Source organism: Moschus berezovskii, chromosome 27 (genome assembly GCF_049115385.1).
Source record: "Moschus berezovskii isolate FMDL1 chromosome 27, NW_MosBer_1.0, whole genome shotgun sequence".
In the NCBI taxonomy this organism is placed as follows: domain Eukaryota; kingdom Metazoa; phylum Chordata; class Mammalia; order Artiodactyla; family Moschidae; genus Moschus; species Moschus berezovskii.
The window spans coordinates 11,253,499-11,266,655 of NC_142486.1; positions in this window are offsets into that span (position 1 = coordinate 11,253,499).

The following is a 13,157-nucleotide window of genomic DNA, read 5'->3' on the forward strand; positions in this document are numbered from 1 at the left end:
GGGCCAAAAGCCATGAATATTTTAAGATTTTTTATAGTACCAACTATGTATTCCGTGTTATTTCTTAAGATGTACGCTTCTCTGAAATCATCTGAGGTTGTTAATTAAGCTCTTTGTTGTTTATTGTTAAAAGTTCCCTTTTGTGGTTCTCATTCTGCCACTTAAAAGAGAAATTCAGGCAGGTGAAGAGATATTTCAGTACTTCCCAACATATAAAAGGATAGAAGGAGAAATTTTTTATTTCCTCGTCTTCTGGGAAAATTATAAAACGGACAGAGAAAGTGCCAGGAAAGAAAATGATTCCCACCACGGGTGTAGTACTGGGAGTGAACAATACAGAAGAAAATTGAGACAGTAAGTCCAAGTATTGTAGTACCAAACATTTTTATAACTGCAGAGTCTAGCTATTTGACCCGGAGAAGGCAGGGGCACCCCACTCCAGAACTCTCGCCTGGAAAATCCCATGGACGGAGGAGCCTGGAAGGCTGCAGTCCATGGGGTCGCTGAGGGTCAGACACGACTGAGTGACTTCACTTTCACTTTTCACTTGCATGCATTGGAGAAGGAAATGGCAACCCACTCCAGTGTTCTTGCCTGGAGAATCCCAGGGACGGGGGAGCCTGGTGGGCTGCCGTCTATGGGGTCGCACAGAGTCGGACATGACTAAAGTGACTTAGCAGCAGCAGCAGCTATTTGACCAATATTTTTAAAAACCCTAGAAATTCAGAATAGAGCTTCCCTTGGGCAGGCCTTACGTTGGAATTTGGCTAAAGAGATGAATGGCAGGAGGAATGTCCTTGAATGCTGGAAATATTGTATGTCTTGATCTAGATGATTGCTGTTGGTCAGTCACTGAGTTGTGTCCGACTCTGCGACACCATGGACTGTAGTAGGCCAGGCTTCACCATCTCCCGGAGTTTGCTCAAACTCATGTCCACTGAGTCAGTGATGCCATCCAATCATCTCATCTTCTGTCTCCCCCTTCTCCTCTTGCCCTCAATCTTGCCCAGCATCAGGGAATTTTCCAATGAGTCAGCTCTTTCCATCAGGTAGCCAAAGTATTGAAGCTTCAGCTTCAGCATCTCTCCTTCCAATGAATATTCAGGGTTGATTTCCTTTAGAAGTAACTGGTTTGATCTCCTTGCTGTCCAAGGGACTCTCAAGAGTCTTCTCCAGCCACACAGTTTGAAAGCATCATTTCTTCAGCTGTCAGCCTTCTTTATGGTCCAACTCTCACATCCGTGCATGATTACTGGAAAAACCATGGTTTGACTATAAAAACCTTTGTTGGCCAAGTTACAGCTCTGCTTTTTTAATACACTGTCTAGGTTTCTCATAGCTTGAAGGAGCAAGTATCTTTAAATTGCATGGCTGCAGTCACTGTCCGCAGTGATATATATATATTTATCTCATACATATATATATGTATGTATAAAAGTTCATCTAGCTGTACGTTTAAGGTCTGTGTATTTTATAGTATGATGATATAGTATGTATTGTCAAATAATCCAGATTGTTGGCATCATGTAAACCAGATGCTTAGGGTCAACTATGGTTTTCATTTTATTCCCAGATATTTTTATATGCTTTTGCAGTCATTTAACCTTATTACACATACGCAGTAAACACATAAACACAGTTGAGTCAAGCTTCGGCAGGCTAACAGACTATCTTTTTTTTCCTTTCTCTAAGTTTAGGTGAAGTCCCCGTTTCTAGTCCCTAACAGTTGGATATTTAGGGAGCCTCCAAATTTTTGCTATTACCATTCCTTGTACACAATTTTTTTTTATTTAATTTTTTTATTGACACCCCCACCTCCCACTGTAACCAATGTAAATAACTCTGTGTTTTTTCTTCCAGGACTTTCTCTATAATCATAAATTTTTACACATGTACACACACACACACTGTTAATTGTTTAACAAAGACAGGATTTTTATAATGTACTTTCCTGGATCTTCCTTTTCTCACTGTATTTGCATCATTCTTTTCTATGACTATCTAATATTCTGTTCTCCAGTTGGTTGATATTAAATTTTCTTCCCTACTTTCTGCCACTGCAAACACTGCTACAGTAGATATCTCTATATATACCTTATATGTTAGAGATTTGTTGATCATACTGGCGTTTTTATTTCTTTTTTTTTTTGTAAATTAATTAATTTATTTTAATTAGACGCTAATTACTTTATCATATTGTAGTGGGTTTTGCCACACATTGACATGAATCAGCCATGGGTGTCTTGTACACAAATTTTTTAAAAAGTTATGTATTTATTTTTGGCTGTGTCAGGTCTTAGTTTCTGCACACAGGATCCTTTCTTGTGGCAAGTGGGCTCTCTAGTTGTGCAGTGTGGGCTCAGTAGTTAGGGCGCGCAGGCTTAGTTGCCCTGCAGCATGTAAGATTTTAGTCCCCTGACCAGGGGTCAAACCCATTCCCCCTCTTTTGGAAAGCGGATTCTTAACCATTGGACCACCAGGGAAGTTCCCATGTACATAAATTTTTGTGTGTATCTTTAGTTATTAACTGAAGGTAAATTTCCAGGAAGCTCCTTTTCAGTGAATTGAAGAGGATATGGCATGAAAACCCTATGCCAACAGTTTTCTAGAAATTAAATGTGACACATATCTCAAAATAAGATGACTATGATTAAACACTGTTTAAACCACTTGGACCAACTTAGGGTAAAAGGCTCAGGTTGTAGCATTAGTCTTATCCTTAAAAAGTATTGGAGTTTGGAGTAACCCAAAAGAGAATATTGAGCATCTAAATATTCTACTTTTCCTAACCATGTGCTCAGGCACTCAGTTGTGTCCAACTCTGCGACCCCACGGACTGTAGCTCACCAGTCCTGTAGGCGTCTCTGTCCATGGAACTGTCCAGGCAAGAATACTGCAGTGGGTTGCAATTTCCTACTCAAAGATTTTTGGTACACAGGGATCAAATTCACATCTCCTGCATTTCCTGCATTGACAGGCAGATTCTTTACCACGGCACCACCTGGGAAGCCCAGATAGTAACCATCTAAATATTCTACTTTTCCTAAGCATACTCAGGTCTAATTTCTCTCTCTAGAAACTCATTCTCAGTCTTTAAATTTTAAAGGACAGATCATAATGTTTGGGGACTTTTCCAAAATTTTAGATACTTTAAAAAATGTTAATCTAACTTCTGATAAAAAATGCATCTCTCATTATCAGCTATACTAAGATATATAAATTGAGATTCAAGCTCTTTTTGATTTGGACTATGTTGTACAGGCAGTATTTTCATATTACTGAGTAATTACTTGATTGCAGGTGTGTTCACTTTGACATTACTTAGATTTGTTTTCTCTCTGCCCTTCGAAACCCATTCCTTTTGTTTTCTAGAACATTTATTGTGATTGGCAGCAGCAAGTGAAACCTCAGCCTCCATCTGCATTTCTCAAACCTCTCAGCACAATAGTGTAGACATTTGTTTGTGAACACAACAGCATAAGATATCTGTATTTTTGGTTGGAATCCAGTTCATCTGTTACAATTTAGTGATGTTCTAAGCTTTTACTTCCATTTTGTAGACCCTGAAATGACTTCATGTCTTGGCTGAGCTTCAGAGTTTCAACATACACAGACAGATCTAGACTTTCTTATTCCCTCTACCATGCTGGGCTGTTACCAGCAGTTTCTGGGGCATGAAAAACACCCAAACTGGCAAACTTCAGAAAAAGCAGGCATTTTTTTCCCCCCAGGAATATTTTGCTTCATTGTGACAAAAGGCCAACCTGTTCCCCTGTTTAAAATATGCAGTGGAGTTATTTTAGCTTCTGAAAATTTCCATGCTGAGTAAGAGTATATATTGAGAAAAAGGGCGGGGGGCGGGGAGGAATCCTATCAACTCTTCTAAGCTAAGTAATTGTGTGGTGCTCTGAAGCCTTCAACACTGGTCTGGATCCTTGCAACCCTCACCTAGAAAAGTGCTTAGGTTGTTAGTAGTCAAACTTACACCTCTATTCTCTCCATCATCATTCTGATGGGAAAGGATTCTTCTCTGCAGAAACTAAACAGTTCCAGAAAAAAGATCTACAGATACTAACATTTATAGGTCTGTCAGTGACAAAGCTAGCTGGAAGACTCATCACCTTGTGATGAAGCTCTCCAGGCACCAATGGAAACTGGTATTTCCAATTAGCTTGTTATGGCCATATTCTTTAGTATGAACAGACAGCCAAAGAACCAGACATTGGAGGAAAACCTCTGATATGAAAGACAGAGACCAAACAATGTAGGATGAGGTGCAGGAATGGGGGATAAAGGAAACAGAAGTAAAAAGACTCAGAGAGTGAAAAGGAAACAGTGACTACAGAAAGTGTTAGAGAGAGGAACCAATACAATACATGCACACAATGAAAATGAGAAGTCTTCAAAATGGGACGGAGAAAAAGAAATAGTTTTTGGAAATTAAAAGTTGGAAAGAGAGTTCAACAGAAGGGTTTTAAGACAGAGCTGAAGAAATCTCCCAGAAAGTAAGACAAAGAGATGGATGATGTGAGAGAAAAAAAGAGGAAAATGAGAGGATCAATTCAGGAAGTTCAGTTCAGAAGATCAGTGGTTGCCAGGATCAGAGGGGAGGAGAAGGGAAGGTGAATAGGCAGAGCAGAGAGGAATTTTGGAGCGGTGGAGTGAAATACTTCATATGATACCTAACAGTGAATAAACATCACTATACGTTTGTCCAGACCCACAGAAGGTACAACACCAAGAATGAACCCTAAGGTAGACTATGGATTTTGGCTGATTATGATGTGTCTGTGTAGGTTCATCAGTTGTAACAAATACACCACTCTGCTGGAGATGTTGCTAACCAGGGAGGCTGTTGCATATGTAAGGACAGGAGGTATATTGGGACTCTCTGTACCTTTCTCTTAATTTTTCTATAAACCTGAAGCTGTTCTAAAAAATTTCTTTTATAAAAGCCTTAAAAAAAAAGAAAAAAATCTTGTAGAGAGTAAAACCCGATCCCATATAATGGACTGGGAATCTGAATGGCAATGGCATCAGACTTCTTCAGTGGCATCAAACGTCTTCAAACTTCTCCATGAAGCTTACAGCAAATGATGCAGTGCCTCAATATCCTGAAGGAAAGTGATTTCCAAACCAGAATTCTGTTCCCAGGTAAACTGCCAATCAAATGCGAGGATAGGATAAAGATGTTTTTAGCTATTCAAGAATTTAAAATATTTCCACCCTACTGGACTACCAAGAGTTACCATATGATTCAGCAACTCTAATTCCAGGCATATATCAAAAGACTTGAGACTCAGATACTTGTACTCCAATGTCCATAACAAAATTGTTCCCAGTAGCCAAAAAGTAGAAACAACCTAAATGTCCATCAGCAGGTAAATAGATAAACAACATCCAATGGGATATTTTTCAGGGTTAAAAATAAATGAAATTCTGATACATGCTATAACGTGGATAAACTTTGATAACATTGTGCTAAGAAAAAACAAGTCAGACACAAAAGGGTAAATATGTATGATTTCACTGATATGAGGTACCTCAGTTCAGTTCAGTCATGTCTGACTCTTTGCGACTCTGTGGTCTGCAGTACACCAGGCTTCCTTGTCCATCACCAACTCCCAGAGCTTGCTCAAACTCATGTCCATCAAGTCAGTGATGCCATTCAACCATATTATCCTCTGTCACTCCCTTCTCCTCCTGCCTTCAATCTTGCCCAGTGAGTCAGTTCGTCCCATCAGGTCACCAAAGTACTGGAGTTTCAGCTTCAGCATCAGTCCTTCCAATGAATATTCAGGACGGATTTCTTTTAGAATTGACTGGTTGGATCTCCTTGCAGTCCAAGGGACTCTCAAGAGTCTTCTCCAACAATATAGTTCAAAAACATCAATTCTTTGGGGCTCTAGAACAGGCAAACTCATAGAGATAGAAAGTAGAATAGAGGTTACCATGGGTTGTGGGAGGAGAGGGAATGAAGAGATATTATTTAATGGGAACAAAGTTTCTGTTTGGAATGATGAAAAAGTTCTGGAAATGGATAGTGGTGACTTATACAATATTGTGAATATACTTAACAACACTGAATTGTATACTTTAAAATGGTTAAAATGGTCAATATTTTGTTATGCATATTTTACCACAATGTAAAAGGGTTGTAAAAGGAAGGCAATGTGGTCATAATAGTCTATTTGACATTACCAGATCTTTGGGGCTTAAAAAGTAGTCAGAAATTCAAATTAACATAGGATATCTCCAGAGTTTTAACTTGTAAATTTTAATAACATTGTCTGAGTCAGACAAACAATTCTACAGTCATTTAGGTTTAGTTGAGACTTCTAGGGAGATATACTAGCAGGCTATTATGATATGGTGGAAAGACTGGGATTGAAGAACTCCAGATTCTACTCAGGGCTTTAAATTACTTTATCTCATTGCTTGTGTTTTCCTGTAAAATGGGATAAGGAATGTCCAATATCTCATTCGAAAGTGTTGGAGTAAATACAACACTGTCACATATACAGTCAACTTCTTGAAAGATGCCTTACATGAGCCTCACATCCGATGTCATTGTGTGAGTAAATTGATAAAGAAATGTCTTGGTCTTTTACTTAAAAACAGAAAGCTATGCTCTCATGTCATACAGAGATCATGTTCTGTTTGAGTTGGTGGTGTCAGTTTATTGAACCAAAGTCAAGATGTTCGGTTTCACAGGCTTGTTCTAATATTTAAAACACTTTTTATTAGGTAATAAGATTCTTGTTTTACTTGTTATTTGGTAAGATGCTTAGATATCTAGGAAGCATTTCTTCTAAATTCTAATGAAATGAAAGTCTCTCAAACTCACAGAGCCCCACTTTCTTCATCTGTAAAATGATGATATGCTCTACCTTGTCCACCTGAAAGGGTTGTTTTGAGAGTTCCAAAGAGGTCCTTTTGTTCACCTATTTATTTGGTAAATATTCTCTGTGAGCTTATAAGCTGGGATATTGGGAATGTAATGCTCAGCAAGAGACATGATCCATACCTTCCTGAAGTTTCCAGGTATGTGGGATTGAAATGTATGTTAAAGCACTTAGAACAGTGCCTGGCACATTAGTAGATGTCAATACATATCATTTCCTAACTGATGGTTAATTTTGTGTGTTAGTTTGACTGGGATATGGGAGACCCAGGTATTTGGCTAAAGATTATTTCTGGGTATGTCTGTGAGGTTGTTTCCAGATGAGGTTAGCATTTGAATCAGTAGATTGAGTAAATCAGGTGGCCCCCCAGTGTGAATGGGCATCATTCAATCTGTTGAGGGCCTGACTACCGCACTGACTGGGACAGTAGTCTTCTTCTGCCCTTGGACTGGGACTTCTGTCATTGGAGATCCTGTTTTTCAGGCCTTCAGACTCAAACTGGAACTTACTCTATGAACCCTCTGGTTCTTGGGCCTTCAGACTTGGTCCTGAAATTCTATCACATTGATTCTCCCGGTTCTCGGGCCTTCAGACTCAGACTGGAACTATACCACCAGTTTTCCTGGGTCTCAAGCTTATAAATGGGAGACTGTGGGATTTCTCATTCTCCATAATTATATGAGCCAATTCCTTCCAATAGATCTCTTTACCTATATACATATGAATTTGTATATACATATCCAAAAGTAGTGGGCCACTTTTGGTAAGCAGAACTGGATATAGATAGTCACTGGTTTTCCTGTTGGTTCTGTTTCTTTGTCAAACCCTGATTAATACACTACCCTTGAAATATTGTCATTGTTCTTTAGTTGTGACCCCATGGACTATAGCCTGCCAGGTTCCTCTGTCCATGGGATTTCCCAGGCAAGAATACTGGAGTGACTTGTCATTTCCTTCTCCAGGGGATCTTTTCAACTCAGGGATAGAACCTGCATTTCCTGCATTGGCAGGCAGATTCTTTATCACTGAGCCACTAGGGAAGCTCACCCTCAAATTTATCCATGCACACCCAGGTCAGTGCCCTGAAATCAAGAAGGTGGACCTCAGCTGCAACTTGGTTGTTTATTTTGCAATGTCATATTGCCAATATTCATGGTACTCTTAGGCCATTGCCACTCATTCTGTAAGTATAGGAGTCATTCTTCTGCCCTATAATATAAAACTTAAGTGAGAGAGTAATTCATCCAAATTATACTCCCCAGAGAGCAGGCAAATGCAATTTTATGTCCAGAGCAGAGAGGATTCAAAAGTTTACCAAAGTCCTAGGAACTTAAATGGTAGGCAGGGATAATATTGCTGTTCATCACTGTCTACTTATTTTCTATTTAAAGAGTTTTATCTTCTTGGTAAAGGGGGTTGGTTTAATAGAGTGTCAGGGGAAATGTCTAGTGAGTGTATTGATTGAATGGATGATGATAAATGTGGGCAACTTATCTCCTAATCTTTCTCTAGGTTTGCCTAGCTGAGGATGAATAAAATTATTTTTAATATATCCCAGAAAGTCTTTTTTCATTGTCTTGGGATTTTGGTGCCATACATATGCCTAAATGACGTTTTTCCCCAGAAAGAGTAAGAATTTGTAGATTGGCACCAGGTGGAAGATCTTTAATACATGGTTGCTGCTGCTGCTAAGTCACTTCAGTCGTGTCCGACTCTGTGTGACCCATAGATGAAAGCCCACCAGGCTCCCCCATCCCTGGGATTCTCCAGGCAAGAACACTGGAGTGGGCTGCCATTTCCTTCTCCAATGTGTGAAAGTGAAAAGTGAAAGTGAAGTCGCTCAGTCATGTCCAACCCTTAGCGACCCCACGGACTGCAGCCTACCAGGCTCCTCCATCCATGGGATTCTCCAGGCAAGAGTACTGGAGTGGCTTGCCATAAATGTTAAATTTCATCATCTCAGCTAGGAGCAATTAAGTAATGCTAGGATACTACTTGGGCTTCCCTGGTGGCTCAGATGGTAAAGAATCCTTCTGCAGGAGACTCAGGTTCAACCCCTGGTGGGGAAGATCCCCTGGATAAGGAAATGGCAACTCACTCCACTACTCTTGCCTGGAGAATTCCACGGACGGAGGAGCCTGGTGGATTGTAGTCCGTGGGGTTGCAAAGAATCAGACGAAACTGAGCAACTAAAACACACACACACAAGATACTACTTAAGGAAGGAAACAAAGAAATATACACACTGTTCACATAACAAACATGTTCACCTTTTACAGGGAAGATGGTCATAATATTTCAAGGGGAGAAAGTCAGGATGTTCATTACCAAGGGCAAGAAGAGGCATATCACACATTGTGTGCAAAGTAGAAGCGACCTGAAGGGACAGAAGGAATGAGACTGTATAACAAAGCAAATTCATTTATGTCAGATTCCATATTCTAATATGAAATATTTCTGAAAAGAGGTTGTACAGAAGACAGCATTCTTATTATTGTACATCTCCTTCCTTTTGCTTGCTCGAGACAGATGCAGTGCTGAAAATGTTTTTACTCTGATGTTGTAGCTGGAAGTGTACTTCTGTCATATCCAGAGTGACTAATACTGTTCAGGATGCTCTGTTCAGATAATAGGGTTTTCCTTGCTTTTAAGGTCACTTGGGCTATAATGTTGTTTTTGTCCTTTCTTCTGCTCCGTGGTCTCATTTTCACAAAGGATTGGTAGAAAAATAGAGAGGATATTGGGTACCACTTGTTCATGGGCCTGATGCCACTCTCACCCGGCCCTTGTGGTCCCATGTCTTCTTACTAATGAAGGACATTCATGCAACAGGGGTCTTAAAGGGGTGCAGTGCTTGGGTTTCAACATGGATTCAGTAGCAACAGCAACAACAGAGATTGACTCCCAGGTATTTTTCCTTCAAGTTAGAAACTAGAGTGGAAATACTTAAAGAACATTTGTAACTCAAGAAAATTTGTGGCACTAGAAGTGAAAATATCATAAGCTATATTAAACACTGATAGAAAAAGTTTTTTGAACAGAATGTAACTAAATTTCAAACAGTTTTTAATTCTACTGAATATTAAACCACATCTCAAAATCTGTAATAAAAAATTCACTCAAACCTTTTGAAAGGAAAGAATCATCTCTTTCTAGTTCCCTTAAGTTAACCTGAATTTCTGTCCTGTCACTTTTATGTAAGGAAACACATGGCCTCAAACTTGGCTTTCTGGTTATAATAATTTCCTGTTGTAGTTTTGTCTTTAGTTAGTTTCCAAAAGTCTTATATGCCCAAGGTTTTGGAGCCACACACGTTTCTGCTTTGTAGCCTCATTTTCATAGAGGGTAGGGAAAGAAGAGAGAGATTGTGTAGTTCTTATTCACAAAAGAAATATAAGCTTTTGGTTAAACTGAAATAGTTTGGGAAATTCTAAACTGACTATTGTTGTTGCTATTGTTTGGTGGAAGTAACTAAATGAAGAAGCTTTAAATAGTCAATAAAACACAGGACTCCTGGGTTCTAAAGTCCAGCTCTGTCACTATGCTCCTGTGTGACACTGGTCAAGGTACCATCCCTCTCTGGGCCTCTTGACTTATTTGTAAATTGGGTATCTTTGACTAGAGTATGTCTAATGATACATAATATATAATTATATATAAATGAAATATGATATATATTATATATATATATATATATATATGATATATATTGCCTGAAACAAGTGGACAAAACAGTGTAGTCTAGAGAACAATGTCATGCTGGTTTGCTGGGATGCTGCTGCTGCTGCTAAGTCACTTCAGTCGTGTCCGACTCTGTGTGACCCCACAGACAGAAGCCCACCAGGCTCCCCCGTCCCTGGGATTCTCCAGGCAAGAACACTGGAGTGGGCTGCCATTTCCTTCTCCAATGTGTGAAAGTGAAAAGTGAAAGTGAAGTCGCTCAGTCGTGTCCGACCCTTAGCGACCCCACGGACTGCAGCCTACCAGGCTCCTCCATCCATGGGATCTTCCAGGCAATAGTACTGGAGTGGCTTTCCTTCCTTATTTTATAGTCATGCTTGGGCCAATACATTTGGAGTCCTTTGTGTTTTCTTGTAGACCTGAAGAAAAGCAGTTTCCTATACTGTATTAACTTCTGAAAATGCAAGATTTTGACTTAATATGTTTTCCCCAGCTTTTTATTTTATAACATTTCAAACCTTCAGAAAAGCTTCAGGAATATTCAGTGAAGAGCTGTATACCCCTCACTTAGATTTACCGATTGTTGACATTTTGCCAAATTTGTTTCATTTTTATTTCTCTTTCTGTACTCCCTTCCTGGATATAAGGGCATTGCTGAACCATTTGAGAATTTATTGCAGGCATCATGACACTTCATCCCTAAACACCATAGCATATATCTTCTAAGAAAAATGATATTCTCTTACATAACCACTAGATAATTCCCTGAGGATTTTAACGTTGATTCGACACTATTATTTAAAATCCACTATGTATTCAAATTTCCCCAGTCATCCCAATAGTGTCCTATGTAGTTTATTTTTTGTGGTTTAGCATCCAATCAAGGATCATCTGTTGCATTCCATTGTCCCTTGATTAACCCCTCCCTTGTTCTACAGTTCCCCAGCTTTCTTTGTCTGCTTTTCTTCTGGCCGCACTGCATAGCTTGAGGGATATTAGTTCCCTAACCAGCAATTTAATCCAGGCCCTTGGCAGTAAAAAATTGGAGTCCTAACCACTGGACCGCTAGGGAATTCCCAGTACTGACATTTTCTGAGGAGTTCGAGTCAGTTGTTTTGCAGATTGTCCATCACATTAGATTTGCCTGTGTGTGCTCAGTCGCTCAGTTGTGTCCAACTCTTTTCGACCGTCTAGACTGTAACCCGGCAGGCTCCTGTCTCCGTGGAATTTTCCAGGCAAGAATACTGGATTGGGTTGCCATTTCCTTCTCCAGGGGATCTTCTGGACCCAGGGATCAAACCTGCTTCGTGTCTCCTGCTTCGTGGGCGAATTCTTTACCACTGTGCCACATAGGAAGCCCTAGGTTTGTCTAGTTGTGTCCTAGTGATTAGTTTCAGGTTAAACTTATAAAACATATATTTATTTATTTATTTTTGGTTGCGCTGGGTCCTCCTTGCCGCATGCATGCTTTCTCTAGTTGCAGCGAGCGGGGGCTACTCTTTTTTGTGGTGCGCGGACTTCTCATTGTGATGGCTTCTCTTGTTGCAGAGCACAGGCTCCAGGTGCACAGGCTCAATCATTTTGGTGCTCGGGTTTAGTTGCTCCATGGCACGTGGAATCTTCCTGGACCAGAGATCAAACTCGTGTTCCGTGCATTGGTAGGAGGATTCTTAACCACTGTACCACTAACCAGGTCCTCAGGTTAAATGTTTTTTGGAAGGGATAGTATGTAAGTATTGTGTCCTTCGTGCACCACATCAGAGGTGTGTGATGTCATCCTTGGTGCTGAGGTGTGACTATTCGGTTAAAGTGATAGTTACCAGATGTCTGCAGTGTTACAATTCTATTTCCCCATATAGTTAATGAGTGATCTCAGGAATGACAGGCTTCCCAGGTGGCGCTAGTGGTAAAGAACCCTCCTGCCAATGCAGGAGACACAGGGGACATGGGTTCGATTCCTGGGTTGGGAAAATCCCCTGGAGGAGGGCGTGGCAACCCACTCCAGTATTCTTGCCTGGAGAATCCCCATGGAAAGAGGAGCCTGGTGGGCTACAGTCCATGGGGTTGCAAACATTCAAACACAACTGAAGCAACTTAGCATGCATGCATGCTCAGGAATGGCTGAGACTTTGTGGATGTCTCATTTCTTGAAGGTTTTATTATCTATTATTAACAATTATTAACATCCATTATTAACAATGACTGTAAAGTTATCATATTTTGATTGTCCCAGATAAAGGTGACTTGGGATAATCAACAGATCTCTGGCAGAATGGAAGAAAGAGTTGGTCACTGTGAACTAAACCACAAATAAGCCTTAGCGTGTGTGTGTATGTGCATGAACATGGGCATGCATATGTTTGAAATGAAAGTGTTGAGGCAGAGAAACTTTGACACACTGTTAGATAAGATTGGGATGCTAACGTGGGGAATCCAAGAAAAGTTAACTTTTGTTGAATGTTGAACAGAACATACTCTGTTGCTACCCTTTCTTTGAAATTTCTCTGTAGTATGAGACCTAAAGCTTGACAATAATGGGTACATATAATACCCATACATAATTTTTGCTGG